The sequence below is a fragment of the Silene latifolia genome, chromosome X, assembly GCF_048544455.1.
Source record: "Silene latifolia isolate original U9 population chromosome X, ASM4854445v1, whole genome shotgun sequence".
In the NCBI taxonomy this organism is placed as follows: domain Eukaryota; kingdom Viridiplantae; phylum Streptophyta; class Magnoliopsida; order Caryophyllales; family Caryophyllaceae; genus Silene; species Silene latifolia.
In genome coordinates this window covers 42,433,194-42,450,749 of record NC_133537.1, presented here as the reverse complement: position 1 = coordinate 42,450,749, position 17,556 = coordinate 42,433,194, and the positions used below count along the sequence as shown (strand labels likewise).

General features: G+C 36.9%; 1 non-coding gene across 1 annotated transcript; it reads left to right on the top strand.

Annotated features, from left to right (window-relative positions):
• Positions 1-13,084: 13,084 nt before the first annotated feature.
• LOC141624551 (small nucleolar RNA R71) lies at positions 13,085-13,191 on the top strand. The gene has a single exon (XR_012534357.1). It is a non-coding gene; the product is annotated as a small nucleolar RNA R71 (small nucleolar RNA).
• The last annotated feature ends 4,365 nt before the right edge of the window (positions 13,192-17,556 follow it).

The following is a 17,556-nucleotide window of genomic DNA, read 5'->3' as shown; positions in this document are numbered from 1 at the left end:
AAAAGACTAGAACATGGTCAATTTCCTGAAAATAAAATAATTAAGGGTTTTTCTAAAATGTGCCCTTAGGGCACATGATAATAATCTAATTAGGGAAATATTGTTGAGAATATATCATGATAAATTAGTATAAATATACACACTTATGGTATTAATTATTATCATCATAAAATTATATTAAATTTAAAATCTATGCAATTTTATTAAACTTTATAATTTATTAGATGTATAGAGATGTTAATTATTTAACATACAAAAAATATAATAAGTATAAATAATTCAAGTTAGATTTCATAATATATAATATTGCATAATTCTTTCGATATGATTTAATGCATATATGTAATATATTTATATAAATATATAATCTTCTTAAAATTGCATGCCTAAGTAGTATAAGTAATTTCGTCGGTAAAGAAAAGAATTTTAGTAACATTGGATATAGTTATATGATAGTAATCACTCATTTGAATAGTAAAAGTAACAATATTATCAACAAGATTAGTGAGAGTTGTAGAAAAAACAACGCGAGTAGTGAAATAATCAATATTAATGCGGTAATAGTGAAAGTAATAATAATTACGGCGGGAGTAGTAAAATTATCAATATTAATGCGGCAGTAGTGACAGTAACAATAATTACGGCGGGAGTAGTGAAAGTAACAATGATTACGTGCAAGTAGTGAAATGTTATTACTATTGTTTCATTAATAAGAGTAAAATATTAATAGCGGGAGTAGTGAATTTGTTTCAAAATTTATTTCATCGTAATTAGGATATGTTATAAAAAAATATATTAATGACAAATTTATGGGTTATGGAACTTTAAGTAATTTTATTTAATGAAAAAAAAAATTAATGGTAAGTAAAGGTAGCCCGGGAGAAGCCGGGTACCAATACTAGTTTATAATTTATTTCATTAATAAATCGTATAAAACATAACTTTTACCATTTAATCCAAATTAAACATAAAAATTATGGAAAAATCAAAATCAAAATTTTGAACATTCTTAAATAATTTCCAGAACCTGGAAATGGCAAGATTTCAACCAAAAATTTCGAATTTATTTTTATGACTAATAAAGTTGCTCTTTTATCTATTTTATCACATAAAAATCAATAATCATTCTAAATCAATCAAAATTAATCATGCAACTTTAGATCTGATGTTCATATCATATATACAACATTAGAGAAAAATTTCATGCCAGAAAATTTATTTTAGCTATTTTTGCTAAAAATAGTCACTATTTATATCATTTTAACCATTAAAATTATAAATCATGCATAATAAATCACATTTATCTCAAATTTTACATACAATCTGTAAAATATGCATGTGACAACATATTAATATTTCATGGCCTATTTCAAAGTTTAACTATTTTTAGTCATTTAACCTCCATTCATACCATTTTTATCACATAAAAATCATAAAACATGCAAAACTAATCAAAATGATCCGAAATTTTACATACAATATGCAAAATATGTATGTGAAGTCATACTAAAAAAACAGGTCCAGTAATGAAGTTTAACTTTTTTTTAGTAAATAAAAGTTCATTTTAATCAATAAAGTGTAATTATTTCACTAAAAATCATTAAAATAAGCAATAATCATCCATAAATCATCAATATGACCTAAAAATATTTTAGAACCAGAATGTATAATATGCCATAATTTTCATGGCTTTATCCTTATAAATCACAAAATATCTAGTTTTAATTAAGTTACATTTAACTCGGAAAAACTAAACCGATTATGCATGCAACACCAAAGCTCTGATAGCAATTGTTAGGTTCATATACCCCTATTAGACTCACCTAATCATTTTATAAATTACCTATAATTTATATTTAAGTGGATCTAGTTGCATGCATGATAAAATGAACAAATAAGGAGAAAAATCGATTTCTACTTACATGCATGTTGACCGAAATTTGGGTACAAGTAAGGTCTCCTACCTTCACTTGTTCTTGAGCTATATCACAAAAGGATGATTCTCCAAAAACTTCAAACATTCAAAGTAGAATGTCTCCTCATTGTTGCACCCAAAACAATTACCCATAACACTAATCATATTACTAACTAGGTAATAAAATTAGTAACCTTAAATATTATTTCTAAAATTCATATTATTACTACACTAGTAATATTGTGTTAATATTAGAATTCATGAACAATTTTATGCATAAAACAATTTTATGTAGAGAGAGGGAGAGAGTTTTTCATGAGCATAGAGTAAGTAAAATAAGAGAACTAATTCTCTATAATAGGGAGGGGCGACCGGTTTTCTACTCATGGGAAAGGATAATTTTTCTTCTCAAAACATCTTTTGTTCTTACCCATAAGTTAGAGTAGGTCCTAGGGTTAAAAGCATGCTTATAGTGTAATGATGATGTCTAAAGCATACAATAAACTAATGACAAAATCACCACCCACTAACCCCTATTAAAACCGGTTTTCATACATAAAATGGACCTCCATATTTGTAATTTGTCATTTGTAATATGTTATGTCATGTGACATGTAACATGTCAATAGTAATATAAATGCATATTTAACTAATTAAATATCATTATATATTAAATAAATTACAATTAACAAATTAACAAGTAATTCACAATTACATGTATATAAAATGGGTCACATTAAGTCTAGTTAATATAATCTACAACATTTTGCAATTATAATTAACTAATTACTCTTATCTCAAATGTTTCATAAACATTAATCAATTTTAGTAATTTAACATATTAATTACTAAATTGAATCTTATTTAATCAAATTACAATAAGATATATATAACTCTCACTCATTGATAAAATTTGTTCAATTTAAGGATTAATTAATCTGTATCGATATACAATTAATTAACTTATCAGTTAAGGGAATTGTCCTATAGGTGTGACCTTAAGGGATCAACTGATCACCACCGTCAAACGACAGTAATGTCAAACTCTAGTTAGTCAATCATTACCGATTTATGTTGATCAGTTGACTATATAATTGAGTCATCCCTTACGTATTCTTATTATGAGATTTAAACATGTGATCGCAGTATTGTCGAGGACACATACTCCAACACTTTATTGGTAATTTATTTGTTATTTCTGTTAAATAATTTAATTGTTGTTCAAGTAATTTAATTATTTGTGAAGTAATTTAATCAGGTGCTAGATAATATTAATTGTTGATTTGATGATCTAAACACTTGTTGAATAATTTAGTCGGTAAATTGTGCATAGAGTATTTAATAGTTTAATTGTTTGTTGAATAAGTAAATTGGTTGTGTCGAATCGGTATGGTGTGTATGGCTTATAACGTTATATGGTGTTAAATTCTTTTGGTAAAATGGAAGTAATAGTTTGTGGCTGTGTACCTTCTTAATTGTTAACACGTGGATGATGACTCGGAATGGAGTTGTGGTTGATAGTATGTTCACATGAGAGGATGATGATGATTAGTCGGCACGAGAGGTTGGGCGTGGTTGGTTATCTTGACTTAGAATACACTTTCGGTTGTGGGAGGATGATGAGTTGAACTTCGGGGACGAAGTTATTTATAAGAGGGGAAGACTGTAATACTCGCCCTGTTAGGGACCGTTGGCTGCCGTTGACTTACCTTTGACACATCGTAGATCACTTGGAACCTTTTATACAAATAGACTTAGAACTTGGTGACCTTTGGGAGTGTGTAACTCGATCTAGTGTAGGCTACTCGATCGAGTAGTCTTGTGACTCGATCGAGTAAGTTACATACTCGATCGAGTATGATGAGTTCAGCATAAGTATATAAGTCGTGAGTCGTAAACCCAAATTAGTTTTTTTTTTTCATTTCTTTCTAAACCTAATCGACGATACAACTTCTCCTGCACCAACCTTCAACCCCTTGAGATCCTTTACACTTGGAGACACCATGGAGATGGAGACTTGAGTCGGGTAGCGGTCTTGTCGCCGGAATGCCGAGCATAGGTAAGTCATCATCATCACACCTAGGTTTGTTGTACTTATGCTTGTGACTAATAGGGTTTTCCCCTGCTGGTTGTGATAGGTGTTGATGGAGGTTGTCTTATCGTCTTATGGATGTACGCGGTGTTGCTGCTAATTGCTAAAGGTAGGTTTTCCTACTCAGTACTGTTGATTGGTTATTTTGTGTGGTGTGTAGCATCGTTTATTGTGTGATAGTATTATTGTGTGTGTGTACGGGGTGCATCCCTAGCTGAGTAGAATCACTTGCAGGAGTGGCTTCACGCCCTTGATTCGCCCCTTGTGGTTCCCATTACAAGAAGGATGTGCACATTAATGGACATGGGTTATTCGCTCGATGGAGATGAGCGGGGCTTAGGTGGGAAAGGCTGCGGTCCCCCACTGGCGGTGTGAAATATATGTTACGATAGATATTCTGGTAGGACTTTACCTTCGGGTTAGTCAGATCATTGATGGATGATTGGAGTTGGAGATGTGTGTGTGTGTGTGTGTGTGTATGTGTGTGTGTGTGTGTGTGTGTGTGTGTGTGTGTGTGTGTGTGTGTGTGTGTGTGTGTGTGTGTGTGTGTGTGTGTGTGTGTGTGTGTGTGTGTGTGTGTGTGTGTGTGTGTGTGTGTGTGTTGTACCTTGTGTTGTGTGTTTTCTTCAGTTACTAACCTTGTGTGATTTGTTTGTCTTTCTTTCTTGTTATGTGTCTGTCGTGATCCATTATGGTGAGCAGTCAAGCTTAGCAGGTGTTGATATGTGGAGCTTATTGGTCGGACTCACTTGAAGCTTAATTTTCGGTTACTTGTCGTTAGGAGCACCTAGACCAAAACAATATTTATAACTTCACAAACAACTCTACTATTAGTAAAGAGGCAAGTAAAGGTCGGATCCCAAGGGACGGGTATTGATGTAGGATTTTCGATTGCAAGTAGCGGTGTCTAGGGGTGTCACGATTTGGGTTGAGATGAGAAGATCACTAAACTAAATAGCAATAAAAGTAAACAAGCAAGATGATTAAAATGAGATATAAACAATTGATAAAAAGCACTAGGGTGTCATGGGGTCATAGGGGATTCATGGGAATTGATCATACAAACATATTCTCAAATTATAAGTAAGCAATTATTGTTGTGATGGATTGAGTTGCTTTATATCTTACAATCCTAGGAAGGTTTGGGTCCCGGAGCCTAATCGATTAGATTGTACAACACCTACAAGTCGACTTAATCCTCCCTACTCAACTATATGCATGGTCTAATGAGACTCGAGTTAGTTTATGTCTTACAAGTCTCATTGAAAAGGTAAGTGATGGGTAAAAAATGCAAGGATTCATAGGCTCGCATTTCATCAAACATAACATGTGCATAAGTTGAGATCACAACAAGCAAGCAAATAAATTATGAAAACATATTAAATTAAGCATGAATCATCCCCCATGTTGGTTTCCCCTAATTACCCATTAACCTTAGTTAAGGAAATTACTCACTCATTATCAAGTTTAACAAGTTAACAAGGTTGTCAATCACATTAACAAAGCAAAACATGATGAACAAGTAAGAAAGATTAACAATAATTAAAAGGGATTAAGAGAATTATACCTACTAATGATTCCAAAATAAAGCAAAGAATAATAGAAGTACTTGATGAATGATTGAAAGGTTGTCAATCTCCCAATAATAACCCAAATAATCTTCAATTACCCAAAATAAAAGATGAACAAAAGAGAAATTAAGGAAATGAGATTTGTATTAGGACTTGATTAGAAGTTGATTACAAGATTAAGAAGAGATTAGAATGATATAAACTACACTAAAGATTGATAAGAAGAACATGATTCATCTAATTAGACTAATGGAGTATTTATAGTGAGGATTAGGTACACAAATTAGGGTTTACTAAGGGCTTAAATGACGATTAAGTCCTTGAAGAATCGCTCCTCTCAGAAAAGATGCGAGTCTCCTTTTTGCCGGTCTTTCACAAATATGCGCATCTTTCATGGAGGGAATAAGAGGACGTATGGGCCTGTAAGAGAATCCGAGCGTCCAAGGGGTTGGGACGAGCGGATTTCGTGGTGTCTGGACGGGCGGATTGGTATGCCAGACGAGCGGATTGTGGCGTGGTTGGACGGGCGTCCCTCTGGCAAAGACGCTCGGATTCCTGAAGTGTTGGACGGGCGTCTTGCCTGGTTGGACGGGCGGATTGTGTTCCAGCCTTCTTTTCTTCCTCTCTTCTTCCAATAATCCTCCGGGATTTAGTCGGGGATGCAAGGATTTCTTCATCATTGCCCATCTACTATAATATGTACAAAGGTTTTCTAGTCTTGTCTTCTCTTTGATGCTTGGTCATTAGATTCGATCAATTTAGCTCTATTTGCCATGAAAATGCAAGGTTTGCACTCCTCTCCTACCAAGAAAACAAAACCTCAAAGAATATGCAAAACAAAGGACTAAAGATAGTAAATGACCCAAATATGAACTAAAAAGCATAGGAACGAGGCTAATTCGGGGAGTAAATGTGCTCAAATAATGGTCACATCAAATATCCCCAAACCGAACATTTGCTCGTCCCGAATAAAGAGGTGACAAAACTAGGACCCTTATTTAAACTATCCTACTAATATAGCCGATATGAGACAATTAGCAGGTCTCACTCTGCCCCTTCAACTCACAACAAGACAACCATGAGGTAGGATGCCTTCTTGTAAGGTAAGGTGGGTCTTGCCAAAATGGTGACACATCCAAATATTAAAGCACACAAAATCAAGTAATGAATGCATCTACAAAAGAATAGCTACTTTCCTCATCTAAGTGGCGGAAATTATCTACAAGGGAAGCAATTCAAGGATACCAATAAATCACCTCCAAGTTGTGTCAAGCTAGGGTACCTTTGTCCTCAATCGTTAAATGCTTTTGTCAAGAATAGACTCCCTATGGTGTTAGAAACACTGGAGGATCACCCCCTCTTGCCTAGACAAGAAGAAGGGTCGTCCCCTCTCTACCATGCACAAAAATGGATACGATGGATAAAGGGATCGATAGTATTTGAGTTTCATTTGGGAGTTTGCTTTGTTGTTGTTCCCCCCCCCAATTTCTTGTGGCATTTGACATTTGAGAACAGTTTTTTTTTGCCATTTCTTTTGATTTTTGGCATTTCAATACTTGACAACTTTCAACTTTTGCATTTTCTTTTGAACATTTTCAAAGTCACTCCAATTAGTAACGAGGGTGCCTTATATTTGAAGCATAGGAGTTTTATTTTTGTTACTCCTCTTTTCTTTTTGATGCATTTTGCAAACTTTTTCTTTTCTTTTCTTTTGATTTCTTGAACTCAAATTTTTCAACAATTTCTTTTTGTGCCCATTCCCTTTGATGACAAAATGTATGGTAGAACATGTATGAATGATGGTTACATGGTTTCAAGGGTCACCTTGGAATAAACGGTAGCCAAAGAGTTATCACACCACAAGGTACTCTTGACTAGGCCTTAATCCATGGGTCAAAGGATACTAGCATGACACATCCTAGGGTGTTTTACAAGTATTTTAACAAGCAAAGTCTTAAGAAGAAAAAGCATCTACTAGGGCCTATATACACTTGTCAAGCTCTCTAAATAGACGGTTTCACAAAATTTTGCTAACATGCAAACTACATGCCATGATGCAACTAACATTTATACAACCTAATGCATATGTTTCTACCAACTAGTATGCCAAATAATCTAAATGAAATCCTAAATTCACATTGTTTATACCGCATCAATCAAAATAAAGCCACATAGTCATTAACATAAAGAGGAAAAAGGAGATTGGAAAGATCATGCCATGCGGTCTTCAATATCCTCATGTCTCGGATATGGCGTAGTCAATCAATGTGAAAAAGGATGAACAAACACAATATATACAAAACAATATATACAAGACTACACTATAAAGGAAATGAACATGTTTTTGATTTTTTTCAATTTTTCAATTTTTTTGGATTTTTGAATAAAAGTCAAGTTATAATTTCTCATCCCCACACTAGTATGGGCATTGTCATCAATGGCCAATACGATAGGAAATTATGCAAGCATGATGTATGATTTCTAAACTAAATGCAAACTATACTAAGCTACACTACATGATGCATGGTTTTTGTTATGGCGGAGAGCGTAATTTAAATTACCTCCCGATGCATATGCATGGACTTCCCCAAACCAAAATAGATATTATTTCTAACGTCTTGAATTTTGGGGTAGTTCATGCACATGGAATGCAATGCATGAAAATACAAATTGCCATTTTGGATTTTACAAGTGGGAACAATAAAAAGAACACCTTAATGAAGCCAAGGTGTTAGTCCTCCATGATGCTAGGACTCCTTAAACAAATGATCAAAATACAATAAAGAAAAAAAAGAAGTAGACAAACCATAAGAAGGGTGAAAGAATGTAGGAGCCTCCAAAGTTTGCTAATCCTCCATCATGTCATCATTATCATCATCTTCCTCCATAGATGTGGAATCATCTCCACTCCCGCTTTCACTTCCTTGCTCTTCCACACTTTCTTCTTCCTCTTCTTGAGCTTCTTCTTCTTCAGCATTCTCTTGAACCTCTTCTTCTTCACCTTATTCATCAACACCCTCATTAAAAATCTCCTCTCCACCCGGTCTTCCACCACTAGAGGTGCTGGGAAAGAAAACTTCCCTATCCGCCCAACTAGGCAAAGGACATGATGGATCAAGAAGTCCTTGCCTAGCTAGATGTAGGAGGGGCGGATATTGGGCCTTGTAAGCATCCACTCTATCATTGTAAGCTTGCTTGTGCATTTCCCTCATGAGTAGAGTCATGTAATCATTTCCTACCTCGACATCCTTGGGTTTGAACTCGTGATACTCAAATGGGTAGGGTGGTGTGACAATTGAGGAGGAGGGCTCATCAATCTCGCCTCTTTGTTGTCGAATAATATACTCGGTCTCCTCGGAGAGTGGAAAAAGGTAGTTTGGTTGGTGAACACTTAATCGGCAAATCTTTGAAGACAAAGTGAAGGATCTAGCTTCATTGGTTAACCACCCATGTTTGGTGTCAAGAGGATCATGCTTGACCCACTTAAACTTGTGAATCATGGTGTCCATATCAATGGGATGACCTCCTTTAACCGCTACATAAGTGTTGTCTTTGTTGAAATTTCGGTTAAAGTGCTTGGCCAAAAAGGTAACGAGTTCTCCATTCACAATGAAAGCGGTGCCTTCTTTACCACAATCGACATTAAGCCATCGTTCAACCAAAAGCCTTAGAGCATTATATGGCTTAGTATATTCCCTTCCTATGTTCAAGGCCGACTCAAGAAGAACAAAATCGAGCTTGGTAAGATGATTAGTGCCATTTCTTGCTATCAAAGTATTCCCAATGACCTTATGCCACACTCTAATGCCCGGATGGTGGACTAATAGAGCACGACAATCATGAAAGCACACGAATTTCTTTCCGGAAATTGCCTCCCAAATAGGAGCGGGGTTATACTTGTCGGGGATCTTTTCATAGTACGGGGTATCACTAAGGCCTAAAATCTTACTCAATTCACCAAAAGTGATGCGTCTATTAACATTTGCAAGACGAAACTCGATGTGGGTTCTAGTCTCCACCCTTGTGACTTTCAAGGAACTCAAATATTCTAATGTGAGGTTTTGGTTTGTTCAAGAACACCCAACTTTGTCAAAGCATCTTCACAGATAAATTTTGTAGGCATGATGGTCTTCTTAGCAAAGAGAACAAATTTATCCCTATGAGAGTCGGAAGTGAAAATTACCTCCAGATAATTGGATAATTGCTCAATGACCGGAGTTGTTGATGTTGTAGCTTCCATAGGGGGACCTTGTTGAATCTCCAATATTGCCTCATGAACTACCAGTGCCTTTGATAATTGTTTTGCTTGAAGAGTTTGTTGCCTTTTTGAATGTGTCTTCTTTGGGGGTGCCTTGTTACCTCCTTTAGTTCTTGCCATTGTTGATTACACCAAAGAATGATTGTAATCTTCAATTTTTAGTTATGCCCAAATCGATTTAAGATGAAAGAATGTTGCTTTGTATCTTAAAAATCGACTCAAAGGTTGAAGATTTTGGTGTTTGAATCAATTGTTGTTGCAAAAGGAGTGATTAATTTTTGTTGTGAGGAAGTTTGGATTTGATTTTGTTGAATTTGGTTGAGGAAATTTTGTTTTTAGTGATGAAGAGGATAAGGGTTTTTGGGTTTTTGGGTAGTGGGTAGTGTTTGAATGTAAAATAAATGAAAATGAATGAGGGAAAGGGGTTTTAAAAGACCCGTTAATTTTGAAATAGCAGCAGGGGACGAGCGGATTGCATTCTGGGACGCTCGGATTCTTCGTTTTTACCTCAGGAAATGACGGCACAGACGAGCGTCTTTCAGGAAAGACGAGCGGATTCCTCAATGTGAGACGAGCGGATTCTTTGAAAGACGCTCGGATTCTGTTACAGGGTGATTCACTAAAATTTAACAGCAGAAAGACGAGCGTCTTCTCAATTGCGACGCTCGGATTCTGTGACAGACCATTTTTTGAATTCTACAGCTCTCCCAGACGGGCGTCTGGTGACATTGGATGCTCAGATTCCTTAGGATGAGCGGATTCTCTTCTTGGCCGCTCGGATTCCTCCTTGTCCACACGGATTCAGGTCCATCCGCGGGTACTGCATAACCCGTAACATTTTCATTCTTCAATTCTCGTGTTCTTCATTGTGGGGGCACTACAAAGGCATGAATAGCCTAGGCAATTGCTATCCCAACACTAAGTCAAAGCACTACACATCAATAAAATCATAAGTCCCTCCCTCACTTCTCTAAAAAATGATGAATATCTTGATCAAGGCACAAAAATATAAATCCAAAAATGACAAAAATGCAATGTGAAAATTGAAATGCAAGTTAGGGAGTTAGAATATTTACAAATGGTGGTTTAGGGAGGACTCCACCAAACTCTCATCCAATGTGAGATGTCAAGGGGGCATGTTCAAGGTGTTGTTGATGTTACTCAACACCTTGAAGAAGTAGTCAAAAGCTTGTTCATTGTCATGATAAAGGTCCTCAATAGATCTTTGCACTTGTTGTTCTCCGTGATGGTCTTGGTTCATAGCATTACCAATGTAGGGATTAAATATCCCTTCGAACTCATCATCCCAGAGACCGCAAAATTTGTCTACTTGATCATTAAAAATTTCTTTAGTTGATAGAGACAACTCTCATTCTTTCTCGTTTTGGCCAATGAGGCCATCCTCTTCACTTGTCATGGGTGAGCTTTTCAAGCTCTCTTTGTTGCTATTCTCTTGCTCTTTGAATGCAGCATCATCAACTTTCTTTTTCCATTGGAATTCCGACTTCTTCCTATCATTCTTCCGGCTATAGTGATCAACCATAAAGCATGGTTCATGCAAACGGGGAGCTCTCATGGTCTTGTCAAGATTGAAAGTTATGGTCTCGTCTCCCACTTCTAGAGTAATCTCTCCGTGCTTCACATCTATCACCGCACCCGCGGTGTGCAAGAAAGGTCTACCGAGGATGATCGGAATATTGGAGTCTTCTTCCATGTCAACGATGACAAAGTCCACCGGGATGAAGAATTTGCCGATTCTCACGGGAACATCTTCTCATATCCCTAATGGTGTCTTCGTCGATCTATCGGCCATTTGGCGTGTGATGTTGGTACATTTAAGCTCTCCCATCCCTAGCCTTTTACTAACCCACTACGGCATAACACTCACGCTTGCTCCTAGATCACACAAAGCTTTGTTTATCGTGGTGTCGCCAATGGTACACGGTATTGAGAAGCTTCCTGGGTCTTTTAGTTTCGGAGGTGAACTCCCTTGAAGGATTGCACTACTCACCTTTGTGAAGGCGATAGTTTCAAGCTTCCGGATCGACTTCTTTTTCGTAAGGATGTCCTTCATGTACTTTGCATAGGCCGGCACGTGATTGATTAATTCCGTGAAAGGAATCGAGACTTCCAAATTCTTCACAATTTCCATAAATTTTCCAAGTTGGTCATCAAACTTAGGTTTAGCTTGACGACTTGGGAATGGAAGTCTAATCACAATGGGCTCCTTCTCCTTGGCCTTCTCTTCACGTTTCTTTGAAACTTTTTCTTTTGTTGGTTCTCCTTCCTTAGAGTTTTGCACAACTTATTCTTTGTCACTAGCTTCCACAACTTCATCCTCAACTTGCTTCTTTGGTCCTTCATACCTCGTGCCACTTCTCAAGCGAATGGCACTAACCATTTCATGTCTTGGGAGATTACCTTGAGGTGGTAATTGCCCCTTTTGTCTTTGAGAGTTTGAAGATGCTAGTTGGGTCAATTGAGTTTCCAACATTTTTGTGTGGGCTAGGATGTTGTTGATGGTGATGTCCTTTGATTGGCTATCCTTTTGTATTTGAGTGAAAAACTCTTGTTGATTCTTTTGCATTTGGAGGACCGCTTTTTGAACGTCAAAACCTTGGTCGTTTTGTTGATTGTATGGAGTTTGATTTTGGTAACCTTGGTTTTGGTTGAAAAAGGGTCTTTGATTTTTGTTTCTCATGGGAGGTGGGGTGTATGTTTGTTGAGGGTTTTGAACATTTTGGCTTTTGTATGAGAGATTTGGGTGGAATTTGGTGTTTTCATTGTAATAACTGGAATAAGGGGTACCACTCTTGTATGCTTGAAAAGCATTCACTTTTTCATTTGTTCCCCTACATTCACTTTGGTCATGTCCCAAAGTTCCACAATTCTCACATATCCCACTTGGGATTGATGAAGATGCTACCATGGCATTAACATGATGCTTTGGTGATTTTGAGGCTTCTTCAAGTTTAGCCATAGCCTTTTCAAACTTCAAGTTAATAGTATCAATATGAGCACCAAGTTGAGCACCTAATTGAGTAATAGAGTCCACTTCATGCTTTCCTCCTCTAGTAGCCATGCGAGGTCTACTATATTATGAATTATGGACTGCCATTTCCTCAATCTTGTTCCAAGTTTAATTATCGTCAACTTCGGTGAACATACCATTTGATCCCATGTTAAGAATGTTTCTTGAGTCTTCATAAAGACCATTCCAAAATTGTTGTACCAAGAACCACTTGCTAAGTCCATGATGAGGACATGAGCGACAAATTCCTTTGAATCGCTCCCAAGCTTCATACAAAGATTCTTCATCCCTTTGCTTAAAACCCGTAATTTGAGCTCTTAGCAGGTTAGTATTTTCCGGAGGGTAGAATTTTTTGTAGAAAGCTAGAGCTAACTTCTTCCAAGAGTCAATTCCAAGAGTAGCCTTATCAAGGCCTTTCAACCATTGTTTTGCGGTGCCGATTAGAGAAAAAGGAAATAAGACCCATCGAATTTGGTCTTGAGTCACACCGGTTTGTGAAATCGCATCACAATAGTCACAAAAAGTCTCCATGTGAGAGTAAGGGTCTTCACTAGGCATTCCCCCAAATTGGCTTCTTTCGATTAATTGGATAAATGCGGATTTAGCAATGAAATTTCCGGTTAACTGTTGTGGTGTGGGAGTACCATTGGGTAGGTTCTCCTCGGTTGGTATGGAATGTGATGAAAATTTAGGCATTGTGGTTGATTTTGTGTTGGATTTGGTGTTGGGTTCTCCTCACCTTATCTTGCAAAAGGGTTGGTGAACTCAATAGTATTTGGTTGAATATCTACAACCTCACCTATACCTCTCAAAGTACCTCTAGCAAGTCTTCTATTGTTTGTCAAAGTCCTTTCAATTTCGTGATCAATGGGTAACAAGTTACCTTGTGATCTTCTAGACATGCAAAATATCAAACAACTCGAAAACAATTAGAACAAACCTTGAGGAGTTTTACTTCCCCAAGGCAAAGAAAGACACAACTAATAACAATCTAAGAAAATCAAATCAAGTTAACACCGTCCCCGGCAACGGCGCCATTTTTGGTCGGACTCACTTGGAGCTTAATTTTCGGTTACTTGTCGTTAGGAGCACCTAGACCAAAACAATATTTATAACTTCACAAACAACTCTACTAATAGTAAAGAGGCAATTAAAGGTCGGATCCCAAGGGACGGGTATTGATGTAGGATTTTCGATTGCAAGTAGCGGTGTCTAGGGGTGTCACGATTTGGGTTGAGATGAGAAGATCACTAAACTAAATAGCAATAAAAGTAAACAAGCAAGATGATTAAAATGAGATTAAACAATTGATAAAAAGAACTAGGGTGTCATGGGGTCATAGGGGAGTTAGGGAATTGATCATACAAACATATTCTCAAATTATAAGCAAGCAATTATTGTTATGATGGATTGAGTTTGTCTATATCTTACAATCCTAGGAAGGTTTGGGTCCCGGAGCCGAATCGATTAGATTGTTCAACACCTTCAAGTCGACTTAATCCTCCCTACTCAACTATATGCATGGTCTAATGAGACTCGAGTTGGTTTATGTCTTACAAGTCTCATTGAAAAGGTAAGTGATGGGTAAAAAATGCAAGGATTCATAGGCTCGCATTTCATCAAACATAACATGTGCATAAGTTGAGATCACAACAAGCAAGCAAATAAATTATGAAAACATATTAAATTAAGCATGAATCATCCCCATGTTGGTTTCCCCTAATTACCCATTAACCCTAGTTAAGGAAACTACTCACTCATTATCAAGTTTAACAAGTTAACAAGGTTGTCAATCAAATTAACAAAGCAAAACATGATGAACAAGTAAGAAAGATTAACAATAATTAAAAAGGGATTAAGAGAATTATACCTACTAATGATTCCAAAATAAAGCAAAGAATAATAGAAGTACTTGATGAATGATTAGAAGGTTGTCAGTCTCCCAATAATAACCCAAATAATCTTCAATTACCCAAAATAAAAGATGAACAAAAGAGAAATTAAGGAAATGAGATTTGTATTAAGACTTGATTAGAAGTTGATTACAAGATTAAGAAGAGATTAGAATGATATAAACTACACTAAAGATTGATAAGAAGAACATGATTCATCTAATGGGATATTTATAGTGGGGATTAGGTACACAAATTAGGGTTTACTAAGGGCTTAAATGACGATTAAGTCCTTGAGGAATCACTCCTCTCAGAAAAGATGCGAGTCTCCTTTTTCCCGGTCTTTCACAAATATGCGCATCTTTCATGGAGGGAAGAAAAGGACGTATGGGCCTGTAAGAGAATCCGAGCGTCAAAGGGGTCGGGACGAGCGGATTTCATGGTGTCCGGACGGGCGGATTGGTACGCTGGACGAGCGGATTGTGGCGTGGTTGGACGGGCGTCCCTCTGGCAAAGACGCTCGGATTCCTGAAGTGTTGGACGGGCGTCTTGCCTGGTTGGACGGGCGGATTTTGTTCCAGCCTTCTTTTCTTCTTTTCTTCCTCTCTTCTTCCAATAATCCTCCGAGATTTAGTCGGGGATGCAAGGATTTCTTCATCATTGCCCATCTACTATAATATGTACAAATGCCTTCTAGTCTTGTCTTCTCTTTGATGCTTGGTCATTAGATTCGATCAATTTAGCTCTATTTTGCCATGAAAATGCAAGGTTTGCACTCCTCTCCTACCAAGGAAACAAAACCTCAAAGAATATGCAAAACAAAGGACTAAAGATAGTAAATGACCCAAATATGCACTAAAAAGCATAGGAACGAGGCTAATTCGGGAACTAAATGTGCTCAAATAATGGTCACATCACTTATCTGAGTACGTTGTAGGGACGCGTCTTTCACCGAGTCTTGGTATGGCGTCGTATCACCATAGTTGATAGTTGTTGTTGATCAGTTGTATCTTTTCTTTTGTTCAGTTAAACTTGTAATAAACTCATATAGTTCTTTTATTGACGTTATGATATATACTATTCCTCGGGCAACCGAGATGGTAATGCCCGTATCTGTCAGGGAAGGTCTTGTTAAAGCTCCTTGGTAGATGGGGGGTGTTATAGAATTATCTCAAATCGATTCTTCGAGTCACCAAAGGATTGTTACCTTTGTGACGCATGCACTTTAAGGCTCGAACAATATAGCTTAGGCACACACTAAAAACTATGATCTGGTTTGATTTCACTTCACGTGAATACGTAGGCAGTCCTCAAGGACACAACCATCCCAATTATCAACTTTCGATCTCAATTCTGAAAGCCAGCTCAGAACTACTATCTGGTTTGATTTCTTTTTTTTTGGGTAAAAGGTAAGTATATATTGATATCAAACACAATTTACATGAAGGGCAACCATGTACTGTTCAAAAATAAAAATATATGAGATAAAAAATAATGTAATACAGATTATGAAGTAGTTAGTTGAGCAAGCCAGTCCATCTCCTGTACTGTTACCGCTGAAGTGTTCCTAGCTCTGAATCTGGAGATTGCATCTTTAACAGTTTGTTGGCACAATATGACGAGGGCTGCCAACACACAAATCAATTCTAGCTTTGTTTCTTGCTTTCCATATAGCATAAGTGATACCAACATGACAAGCACTAATGATCTTTGTCTTGAGTTGACTTCTTGATCTTCCATTGGAGCTCCAACTACACAACTCTTCAGGCTGAAACTGAACTCCCAGAAGAGTCTGTAGAAGGTGTATGCAACGAGCACTGAATGGACATTGATAGAAAAGATGAACATGACTCTCATCAGCACCACCACATAGCCCACAAATAGTATCTTATCCAAATCCTATACGTATCATACGATCCTTAGTCAAAAGTCTTTGGAGCTAAACTGCCCAAAAAATAAAAGACCATTTGGGGATATTCATGGAACTCCAGCAAACATGTCTCCATTGCACCCTAGAGTGCGCTTGCCTTAACCAATGATAGCCAGATGAAACAGTATATGACTTATCAGTAGCTAACCAACAGTCCTGATTGTAGCTTGCTTAAAGGTAACCATAGTATGAGCTATCTTTTTCCAAGACCAACTATAGTCACAGGGAGGAGAGTAGTTGGTCCAATGGGTATCCTTCATATACACATAGTTTATCCATCTGACCCAAAGATGATCTTTTTTGTTAGCAAGCCACCATATGTACTTTCCCAACATTGCTTTATTCCAAATCTTAGAAGCTTTAATACCCAATCCACCCTCATCTTTAGGACTGAAACATTTATCCCAGTGTACATTGGGTGCTCTTAGCTATGAATCTTTCCCACCCCAAAGGAAGTTTCTGCAAATTGAGTCAATTCTAGTCATAACACCTTTGGGAATAAGGAATATACTAGCCCAATAAGAGTGCAAAGTGGTGAGAGCAGAGTTTATGAGAGCAAGCCTGTCAGCATAAGATAGATGTTTAGTACCCTATGATCTGATCCTAGCTATAATTCTATCTATTAGTTTTATACAATCATTCTTTGAAAGCTTCTTAGAAGAAATTGGCACACCCATGTATTTGAAAGGAAATGAACCTTTTCTAAATCCTGAGACTTGCATAATGTCACTCATCACTAACCCAGCTACTCCATTAAAGTAGATATCTGATTTGTCTCTGTTCAGACATAGCTCACTAGCGGTAGAGAATGTAGAGAAAGCCCTCCACATCCACATAATTGAAGGAGCACTACCCTTACAGAATAAT